General features: G+C 37.2%; 1 pseudogene; it reads right to left on the reverse strand.

Annotated features, from left to right (window-relative positions):
* Nucleotides 1-2707: 2707 nt before the first annotated feature.
* On the reverse strand, nucleotides 2708-7291 carry LOC104855459 (annotated as a pseudogene).
* Nucleotides 7292-11089: the final 3798 nt, after the last annotated feature.

Below are 11089 nucleotides of genomic sequence, written 5' to 3' on the forward strand. Positions count from 1 at the left end.
AGCTCAGAAATCTACTTCAAGTAATCCTGATCAAGTGAGTTCACACTAAGTGCACTTTATTCTTTGGCCATTCACTCTCTAAAAAAGCAAATTTCTTGAAAATGTAACTCAATCTCAGGTGGGCCAGGAAATCTGCCTTTTTCAATGATGCCCCAGAAACTTCTAATGAGTGTTTTCCAGAGGCTGCACCTTTATGAGAGCATCACATTAAAAGATTTTTTTTAGCAGAACAGTATGGTTACACTTGCATTTTGGGAAAACCACCCTGGAGCAGTTTGGAGCGTAAGATACAAAACCAACGCCCGGGCTTTGTCACTTCTAGCTTTTCCTTGCCCTCCTTTTCTTAGATGAATGAGTTCCAAAAGCGTCTGTGTTTCTTGAGCCTATGGATTAACCTCAGGCCTTCTAAGAACGTTTACACAAGGTCATTTCAAAATCTTTACCCCTGTGCTTTTTGCAATGATCTAGCACCTCACTTCGGGATGCTTCTGAAGAATCCCCGATGCAGAACAACCCAAACAGAGCTTAACCCCTCCCCGGAAACTGTTCGTCCTCTTCTGCTTATTCTCTCTTTGAATGGCATTGCCCTTCCAATCATCTCAAATCTTGTTTCATTTCTTCTCTCAGCTCTTATGTTCAAATTTCTCAGCCTGTCTTCTCAAAATCTCTAGCACTGACTCCTTTCTCTTTATGTGCAATTCTACTGGGCAAGTCCATTGTCCTGTTTGAAAAACTTCTGTGACTCTACTGATTATCCTCATACGTGATAGTCGGCCATTCAATATCCTACTTCATGCGACCTCAACCCACTTGTGAACCACAGGCCTGATTACATTGCTTTACACTCTACCGATGAACACACAACTAGGTAACTGATGACTCATCAATTATTTTTATATACGGCTTTTACACAATCATAGGCATTTTACCTCTTGAGACCAATAATCATGTCTGATTCTTTTTTTACTTGCATTTTAAAATTCTGATGAACTGCAACTAAAATTTACTATTTAAATGTACAGTCCAGTAACATTTAGTACATTTACAGGAGTGTGAAACCATCACCACTGTCCACCTGAAATTTTTCTTCATCTCAGATTGAAACTAAACTATCAAAGGACAATTCCCCATTTCTCCCTCTCCACAGTCCCCAGCTAGCAGCCCCTTTTCTACTATCTTTCTGAATTTGACTATTCTGTTTATGTGAATTTAAGCATTCTAAGTTCCTCATATAAGTGGAATATACAATAAACTTTAGTGTCAGGTTTATTGCAAAGCATATATTTGGGGTTCATCGATATTGTAGGATAATTTATTCTTTTTAAGGATGAACAATATTCTGTTACATGTATATATTCCATTTTGCCTATCCATCCATTTCTGAAGACTCTGATATTTTAAAATTTTATTCATTCATTTATTTATTTGCTTTTCATACCACTTTATTCCAACCTGAGTACCTCAATATAAAACTAAACACCAGTGAACTGTTTTCCTAGCTAATTCTGAATTACTGTAAAAAGTACAAGAGGTCTGCTAGGAATTTGACACTTAAATAGGTTAAATCTGACACATGGTAGATATAATGAGAATACCCCCAAATTAGTGCAATATACAGAACTTATCGAAATAAAGTGGACTTTGAAAAACAAGGCTTCAAGATTGTTACTAACTTTACAATATTCATGTTACAAATTACAGATGCAGTGCATATTTTGGTTCTAGCCATGTAAGAATTGAAGCCCCTTTTTTCAAAGGGTCGGAGAAAAAGTTAGCTGATTAGTAACTGTACATTTTGTATATTTTTAAGCAACTCTTAAATATTACAGAAAAATAATAAACATAAATGGAGGCTACAATGCAGTACCCTATTTACAGTACAACTGAGGATATAATTTAAAACAATCATTTGAATGCACATAATTGTTAGTGCACTGACTGTATTAGTCCCAAAGGAACAAAAGCCTCTTCCCTGCCTGCAAACAAGACTTATGTAAGGGCCAGCAGTGATTAAAAAAACAATCAGATACCTGGTTTGCTTCATTTCTGTTGAAGAGCTCACACGAAGGGAACACTACGCACTAAAATGCATTTATTAGTTTCCTTATTCCTAAACAAGGTGGGGTTAACATTTGACTTCATCCCATTTAGAAAACTAAAAGGACTGGCTATAACTTAGATGCTAATAATATTCTTTTTCTTCCTGGAGATGGGGGACTGTTTCTTGTGGTTAACTTAATAAAATGTGGAAAGTACACCTTCGATAACAGAAGAAAGTTTACCTGAATACTGTAGCTAAGCATAAATATCTTTACAATCTCTTTCTAAAAATTTGTTTCAGAAAGCTCAAATTAATAATTTTGAATTTTTTCACAGATGATTACTGTCCCAGTTTGGAGAAACTGGATGGTTAACTGTGGGTCCAGATAGTCATTTGTCTTTATCCCTAATGATGAGAAACGATTCCCTCCAACTTTCCAGTACACATAGATCTCATTTTCCCTTTCTACTGCTGAAACATTAGTAAGAGGGATACCTGCATGGTATTAAAAATTAAGTTCAAAACACTTAAAATAATTCTGTGTTAGGAACTTGACTATAATAAGTCTCTTGTTTATGGGAGTCACACTGGGCTGGTTAAATCCTCCATTCCACTGTTGTTTAACATTTACAAAGCAGAATTTTCCAGCTAGTTCATACTGGAGGTTTAGTTACTACAACACTGACTCCTGGTTGGTTGTGTAGTTTCAGCGAGATCTGCTCCACTTCCCCCAGTCAAATTTGCTCCTGGATTCTGTGGTTCATTCTTTGGCAATTTTTAGCTAATGCCATGAATATTTCATTTACATTCATTGATGTTTTAGCTGACATTCCCATGGATAATAAACTGTTCTCTTCTGGATAGGACTGTGCTTCCTGGAAATCTACAGCTCTTTTATTTGTTAGATCAGCCTTGTTTCCTGATAATGCTATTACAATGTTGGGACTTGCTTGCTTCTGAAGTTCTTTAACCCAGTTTTTTGCTCTTGCAAAAGATTCCTCATTTGTGATATCACATACCGCTATGGCTGCTTCTGTGCCTCTGTAGTACATTGGTGCTAGGCAATGTTATTATTCTTGACCAGCAGTACCCCATATTTCAGACTTTACTGTTGTATCATCAAGACAGACAGTGTGAGTTAGAAAAGCAGCCCCAGTGGTACTCTCTTGAAATTCATGAAACTAGCCTTTCACAAAACAGAGCCCTAGGCTTGATTTGCCAACAGCAGACTCTCCCAGAAGTACTAGTTTGAACTGGCATATGTTATTTCCAGTAATTAGCCCATTAGGTCTGTTGCCCCTCCATCAGCCATGTCCAAATTTGAAAATAGTCCCTAATTTCAGATTCCTAAATGAACTTCCAGGATGTAAATTGTCGATTTTTTTTCCTTTCTGGATGTAGAGAAATCTGAGTCTGCACCACGACGAGTCACGGGCCCGCAGCTTCCTGGCAGCAAGACCCAAGCATGGTCGGAAGAACTAGCAGCCGGACCTGCAGCTGCAGCGGGGTCTCCTCCTCGCTCTGCTCCCCTCACACTCAAGACTCTGATATTTTAAAACCTATACCTTTAGTACTTATGATGTCTGTCCTCAAGAGACAATGCAAACTATGTTTGTAGATTGCATGATCAACCTTTGGTAAGTCTCTTCCTTTCTCTGAGCTTTGGGTTATCTATGAAATGAGAGGTAACATTTAGAATGCCTTTGATGGGCATTCTGACTATGACATTTAGTAACAAGGTGTTTTGACCAGGAACCTCTGAGGCATGGATACTTCTGGTGAGTGGAATTAAACGACACCCTTTCTACTCCACATTTATTTGCATTAATTGTTTTAGACTCAGATTTTATTGGTTAGGATCCCTTAACTACAAAGTAATGGAAATAAACTGGAAAATTTAAATGGTAAGATTATTAGAATGATATAAAATAGTTCATAGTATGACTGTGGAACTGAGCTTCCAAAAAAGAACAAATTAGAAGCTTCAGGATAGGGATTAGAAATTACCCAACAGTCTTGTCAGGGTATATGACTGAAATAATGACACTTTACTCATTTTCCAATCTCTGGTGAATAAGGTTAATAATCTTGTAAAAGACCAACTGTTTTGAGCTACGTTCCCAAGGCTTGCGTAAAAATACACCAGAGCATCAGATTATGGGTAAAAGATAATTTTCTATGGGAAGATCAAGATGCTCAGCAGTCAAAACACAGCAAAACCCATTACAGGGACTGAAGAGCATCCTGAAAGACAGTAGTTTAAACTGTGTTCATCTTCATGAATTGGAATGACCTCATTGATACCAGGAGGCAGGAGAAACAAAATGGATTTCCAGAGATGTCTTACAGTGAAAGAACAAGAAACATGTAATATTGAGACTATCCCCCAAATAAAGCGTGCTTGGAGAGAAGTGTGACTCCAGATATCCTCCTTACAGAATTTGTATACCCTGGGAAAGTGGAACTTTCTTGTGGTTGACCTCTCCTGTGGAAGTTCATGTAGAGTGTTCTCACGTGTAAGGGCAGTGCTACATTTGGATCTCTAACATCTGGGTACTACATAACATTTCAGCACTAACAGTATCAATGGGGAGGTGGTAATAATGGGGACTGAAATCCAGTTTCAGGCTCAGAGGAGACCTCGAAGGACCTGTTTGGGGGCTGAATCTATGGATTCTAAGCTCTGCTAACTGATGTGGTCACATAACCCAGACTAATTTGGAAACCACTATCCACACCCATAAAAATTTTCAGAAGAATTTGAGGTATATCTTAAATCTTATATTGACTATACTGGCAGCCCAAGTACACCCTTCCTGTATGGGTTATACAGATAACAAATAGTTGGGATCTGATAGAACTCGCATCATTTGGACACTAATAATGCAATCTTGTTGGTGGAATCTGAAAATAAAATAGCCTGTGCTTCTATGAATCTTCAAGCCTATCAAAATGACCCTAAAATAAAGAAATTGGTATTAAAGATGTATTCTATTAAGAGTAAAGATGACGTGAATATCATGGCACATACCTGTAATTTCAGCACTTTGAGAGACTGAGACAGGAACATTGCAAGTTTGAGCCCAGTCTGGGAAACTTAGCTAGAACCTATCTCAGAGCAAAAAATTTAAAAGGCTGGGGATGCACCCAATTGTGAAGGCCCTCAGGGTGCATCTAGGGTGATGTGGAAAAAGGAAATCATTATTAGTTCAAGCAATTCCTTTTTTTCCTAGGGTGGTGGGACAAAATAGTTGGTATGTGGAGTGCACACTTTTCCTCTCAGATCCTGAGAAGAAGCATAACAATTTTCCATATATCTACAGGGCGCATCCCTATTGGCCATTCACCATCTTGATTGATTCATGTAATTTGTTGTTCATCTCTCTCTGTTAGAATATCAACTCCAGTAGAACAGGAATTTGTTGTACCACTTTTGCTCATTACTGTATCCCCAATACCATGTGCCTGACACATGGTAAGCCCTCAAAAAATACCTGTTATATGAGTGAAAAAAATGAAGAGACTTTTTGAAAGTTTGGGCAACATTTAATAAAAATAAATCAAATATGTAAGTAGTAGCCAAAGTATATTCTTCAAATTTCAAGTGGTGGATTTTATGAGTGGGAGGGTGCAGTGACTTCTACAAGCACTGTTCTGTACTCACCTGGGATTTGTGTAGGAATTTTTCCCCCAGTGTTTCAGCAACTAATGTTTCATAAGAGTATCACATAATATGGACTTCAGAAAGCTACGTCCTCTGAAGCATGAATCACCCTGAGCCTGACAAACTTCAATTAAATCCATGTGCCTCTAGTTTCCACAAGGGCTTTTAATGATTTTTAGAACATTAACAGGAATTAGCCTTGCATTAAATTTCCTTGTATTCACCATAGCACTTTGCATTGTTTTGTGAATAAATAAATCAATCAGCAAATTGTTGCAGAATGCAGGAAGCAAGGAAGGAATTGAACCTAGTGAATACCCTAACACCAAGTGAATTTAGATTACTGCCCTAAGATTGTTGAAATAAAGAGATAACCATGAATCTGAGCTAATTATAACTCCCATTTGCTCCTGTAAGTAGAAGGCACTGAGACAGATATATGAGTTGTTTTTCAATTTTTCTCTTTCTTCATTCCTCCTATCCTTCCCTTTGTTTCTTTTTCTCTTTCTTTGTTCCTTCCTTCTCCATTTCTTTCTTTTTCATTCATTTTTCTTTTAAACGAGCAGACATTCCAGGATTTTTTGGGAGTTGTGCTGGTTTTCAGGGCCCTGTATTGGGGGAAAATAGTTGGTAGTAAGTATTATTGAATGTTATTATTCCTTTTATAAAAATAAAATAAAATTAAATAATAACAACTATCTCAGAATGCTCAATGATTCCTTTATATCATTGGAATGGATACTTTAAGGGAAAAGAAGACGAGATCATGCCCATGATTTAACATCAGAATTCTTCATATCAAGAAAAAGTATCTGGTACAGATAAAGAGTTAGTGCAGTAGAATACAGAAGATCCTAATAAGATTACTGACATTGAGAAATGGGAAGAAAGGAGCTAAAGGTGTAGGGAAGGTGGGACGGGTAGGGGAAGGGTAAAAAGGGAAGAGAAAAAATATGAGATAATGAAAAGATGGAAATAAAGTGGTTGTAGATGGGGAGGGGAGGAGGGGGTGAAGGGAGAAGCAGGGACAAGGGGAAAAAATGAGAACCAAGACTTGTCATGTAGAGGTACAAGATCCCAACAATGAATGTAACTGTACTGTATACCTAAAATGTACCAATAAACTCAATTAAAGCTGAAAAAATTTTTTAAAAAAGAGTGAGTGCAGTAGAAAGACATAAAAAGTACACAATAGTATTTTAATTTCTGAAAAATGGAAAATAATTGATGGAAGTAAAATGGAAAACCAAGCACCCGTTATCTTAATTTTTATGGAGAGGAGAGATCAAAAGCTGCTTATGTATATAATATTAAAAAGAAAAGTGGTACAAATAAGTATTTTTTTCAAAATTAGTTTTAATGAAGAAACGAACACACATCTAGGCTGAAAATTGCTCCTCAGCTATAAAGCCTTCCAAGGCAGGGCCTTGCAGGTTGCATTAGTCCAAGTAAGGAAGCAGCTGCAGAGGCAGATGGGTTGAGGATAGACAATGAGAAAACAGTGGCTAAAAGCAGGTTTTGATGCTTGTGATTGAGGAATATCTATCCCCAATAGAAAAGATCATTCTGCTTGTACCTACCGACATTGTAGGATTCAAAAGGGAATCAGTCATTGGTTCGGCATGGGTATCATTTTCATTCATCCCATGTATAGTGAGCATTACTCTCTGATGGACATTGTGCTAGCCACTGAAAACACAGGAGTCAGTACATCAAACATACTCCTTGTTTTTATCGAGTTTCCATTCTAGTTGAGTTGACAGTATTTCAATTGAGCAAATGCATAAATATGTGACTCCAGATGGTAATAAGGGCTCTTTTAATTTCATAAAGTTATGCTGCTGTAAAAACTAAAAGACCACACAATATTGTAGCTTCAATAACACATGCGTAGCTCATGCTCATTCAAAAATCTTAAGGTAAGGTGTTCAGGCTTGCAAGATGGCTCTGCTCATGAGGGAACTCATTTAGAGAACCACACTCCTTGCATACTGTTATTCCATCATCTCCCAGGATATTATGTTTGTTCTCATGGTTGAAGTTGGATCACTTACATGTTTGCATCCAGTCAAGAGGGGAAGAAAGGAAGCATTTTCTTTTTAAGCAAGTGAGCCAGAACTTGTACATCTCACTTCTGCTAATGCTGACTTGGAAGGAAGTTGGGCATGTGACCATACTCAGCTGTGAGGGAAAGTGAGAAAAGTGGTCTCTTATAAGGCAACAACAAGCCTAGGAAAAAGGGAAGATAAGATCTGGAGGTGCCACTCGTGCCACACACACACACACACACACACACACACAGAGTGCTGGAGACAGGTGAGTGGAAAGATTTGTTGGACAGTAGGGACAGCAGAAAATGCTCTACAGCTTGTAATAACAACACAGGTTGTGTTACACAACACAGGTTGTGTTGTGTGTCCACCACAGATGTTCATATTCTAATAATGAGAAACTGTGAAGGTGTCACATTACATGGCAAAAGGGCCTCTGGCAATGTAATTAAGGTTATGCTTCTTACCGTAGTCAGTTAATCCTGACCAATCTGGAAGGGCCCAATCTAATCACATCTGCCCTTAAAAGCAGACAACTGGCTATAGCTGACTGCAGAAGGGATGTAACAGGAGAAGTCAGAGAGATTTGGAGCATGAGAGGGACTTCTCACATGACTGATGGCTTAAAGATCAAGGAGGCCATGTGAGCAAGAAATGTGGGTAGTCTCTGGAAACTGAGACGCAACTTGGCTTGTAGCCAGTGAGGACAAAGAGCCCTCAGTCCAATGACTACTTAGAAATGAATTTTGGAATGACCTGAATAATTCTGAAGATGGATTCTCCTCAGAACCTCCAGAAAGTAGCAGGGTCATGCTGGTTGGGCCTTGGCAACCTGGAGTAGAGAAACTGGTTGGGCTCACCTGGACATCTGATTTCTGCATGTGTGAGATAACAAATTCATGTTTTAAGCTACGAAGTTTGTACCCATTTGTTATATGGCAATAGCAAACTTGTATAGATTTGAAATCTGAAGACTGAATATGTGCTATCCAAGTAAAGGGTAGAGGATTGGAGGAGAAAGACAGTTACAAACAAATGAGTCAACATGCACAAAGGTCCTGGGCAGGGGAAAAATAGAAATGAGAGGAATGGAAAGAAGCCAGTGGTACTGGATCACACAGAGAGACAGACAGTAGTACAACCTGAATTTGGAGAGACCGGGGCAGAAGCCAGCTTGTGAGCAGTCATGGCAAAAATTTGATCTCTTTCTAAAGCAGTGTTGATTCTCAAATTCTTGGCCTCAACCCCCTTTGCACTTTTACAAATTATGAAGAGTCCTCCAAATATTGATATTGATCAACATTTACTGTTTTAGAATTTAATGGATTTTTAAAAATTTACTTAGTACTTACTAACTCATTTACCAACAATAGCATTATATGTTAATTTACTTTTTTATAAAAAAGCTATGTTTTCCAAAACAAAACAAAAATAACAAGCAAGTGGCTTTGTTATATGTTTCTGCACATCTCTTTGATGTCTGGCTAAATAGAAGAAAGCTGAGTTCTCATCTTTCCTGTATTCAATGTGTTATATGTTGTTTCAGTTGAAGCATACAAAGAAAATTCCACAATACCAAGATATATAGCTACAAAAGGGAAAAGTCATTTAATATCCATCTCAGATAATTTTGGGTGCTCTTCTCTGATACTAGAACAAAATATCATGAGTTATATTTTCTAAAATGTTAGCTTTGATATGAAATCTGAAAACAATCAACAGAATTTTGCATTCATATACTAAAATCCATTGCTTTATTCTGTACTTTGAATGAATTTTTTACCCAGATGATTTTGTAGCATGCTTTGGTCATCTATAATATACTGGTACAGTGAATTATACATATCTTCCAAAAGTTGACATATTGTATATTATACAATATCAAACAATCTCATTCATTAATATCACTTTCACATGCATCTGAAAAGGTTTTTATATGGAAAATCTGTCAGGTTCACGGTTGCAGGTGTAAGTTTTCCAAAATTCTAATTTGCACTTGAAAGCATAAATATTTGTCACCAGGAAAAAATACTATCAGTTATTTTCCTCTAAGTGACAAGCTCATTTCTTTCATTCTTTAAGAATATGTCTGTAAAGTATCTAAGCCTGAACAACTATAGTTTTCCACTAATGGTTCTTTCTTGTGACGTTGGTGTTCTGCGTAAAAAAGGTGGTTAGAGCAGCTCACAGCCCAAACATTTACACCAGTGTGTGATCTCAAAGCAGCCACTGGACTTCAGTAAAACCAGAAATACAATATGCAGAGTTTCAATTCTATAACATAGAACATTAAAGATATATATAAAGAAGTGTCGAAATGTAATTAGGTTACTAATATGCATTTATTTGTCAAGGAAACTCTTACATGCAAATGACTATGTTTTTAAAAAATTCAGAATGAGTGGTAGTAACAGAAACAATTATTTCCTGGTATAGGTTGGTGCCACTGTCTTGATGCCTACCTAGGTACTGGCAGTTTTCTCCTCTGCTCCTTTTGCATCGGCAGTGAAAATATCAAGTGAAAAAGGTTGGTAATGTCTTAGTATTACTAAAAATATAGATTTGACCTTGTAGGTCCTCTGAAAGGGCTTAAGGCAGGAGTGGCGAATCTATGGCACGCGTGCCGCGGCCAGCTGTTTGCTATCACTGAAAGCACTAAAAGTTTCACCATCACTGATTTAGGAGATATCCAGAGGCCTCTCAATTACACTCTGAGAATTACTTTTCATGAAAAACACCACTGGATATCATGGGTTTTAAGCAAGGCATAGATATGGACAGAATGGATTTTGGGTAGAGAGTTTTCAAAGTCAACCCAAGCACCAAAAAATCATATAGCACAGGAAAATAGATATTTTGCAAAAGGGAAGAAGACGAAGAGATGGAGGGAGGGAGTAGGGAAGGGAGAAGGGAGAATGAAAAAAATTAAGATGCATTATGTACATATACTTACTTCCCACAAATGTAATCCTTATATACTGCAAACACATACTAAGAAAAGTATTTTACAAAAAAAGTAGTATATACATAACAAGTAGCACAATAGCATCAGACGCTTAGAATCTTCAACTTTACCTTGAGTGCGTATTTACCAAATACCCCTCCCATTATTTTTGTTTGGAAGAGTAACAATGTATAAAAGAAATTTTAACTGTAAAAAGTTTTAAGCTATATAAAAATAACTAACACAAAGTCAATAAGAGTAAATCTTACGAATAAAAGATACTGAGTAATTTGGGTTTTCTAAAAAAGGGTAGGGAGATTATATTTAGTTTGCATTATCTAAACAGGTAGCTTCTAGTCCTTGAGACAAGCTTTAAAAGTGGATAGAAT

The sequence above is a fragment of the Fukomys damarensis genome, unplaced genomic scaffold (assembly GCF_012274545.1).
Source record: "Fukomys damarensis isolate Sample0158 unplaced genomic scaffold, DMR_v1.0_HiC HiC_scaffold_39, whole genome shotgun sequence".
In the NCBI taxonomy this organism is placed as follows: Eukaryota; Metazoa; Chordata; class Mammalia; order Rodentia; family Bathyergidae; genus Fukomys; species Fukomys damarensis.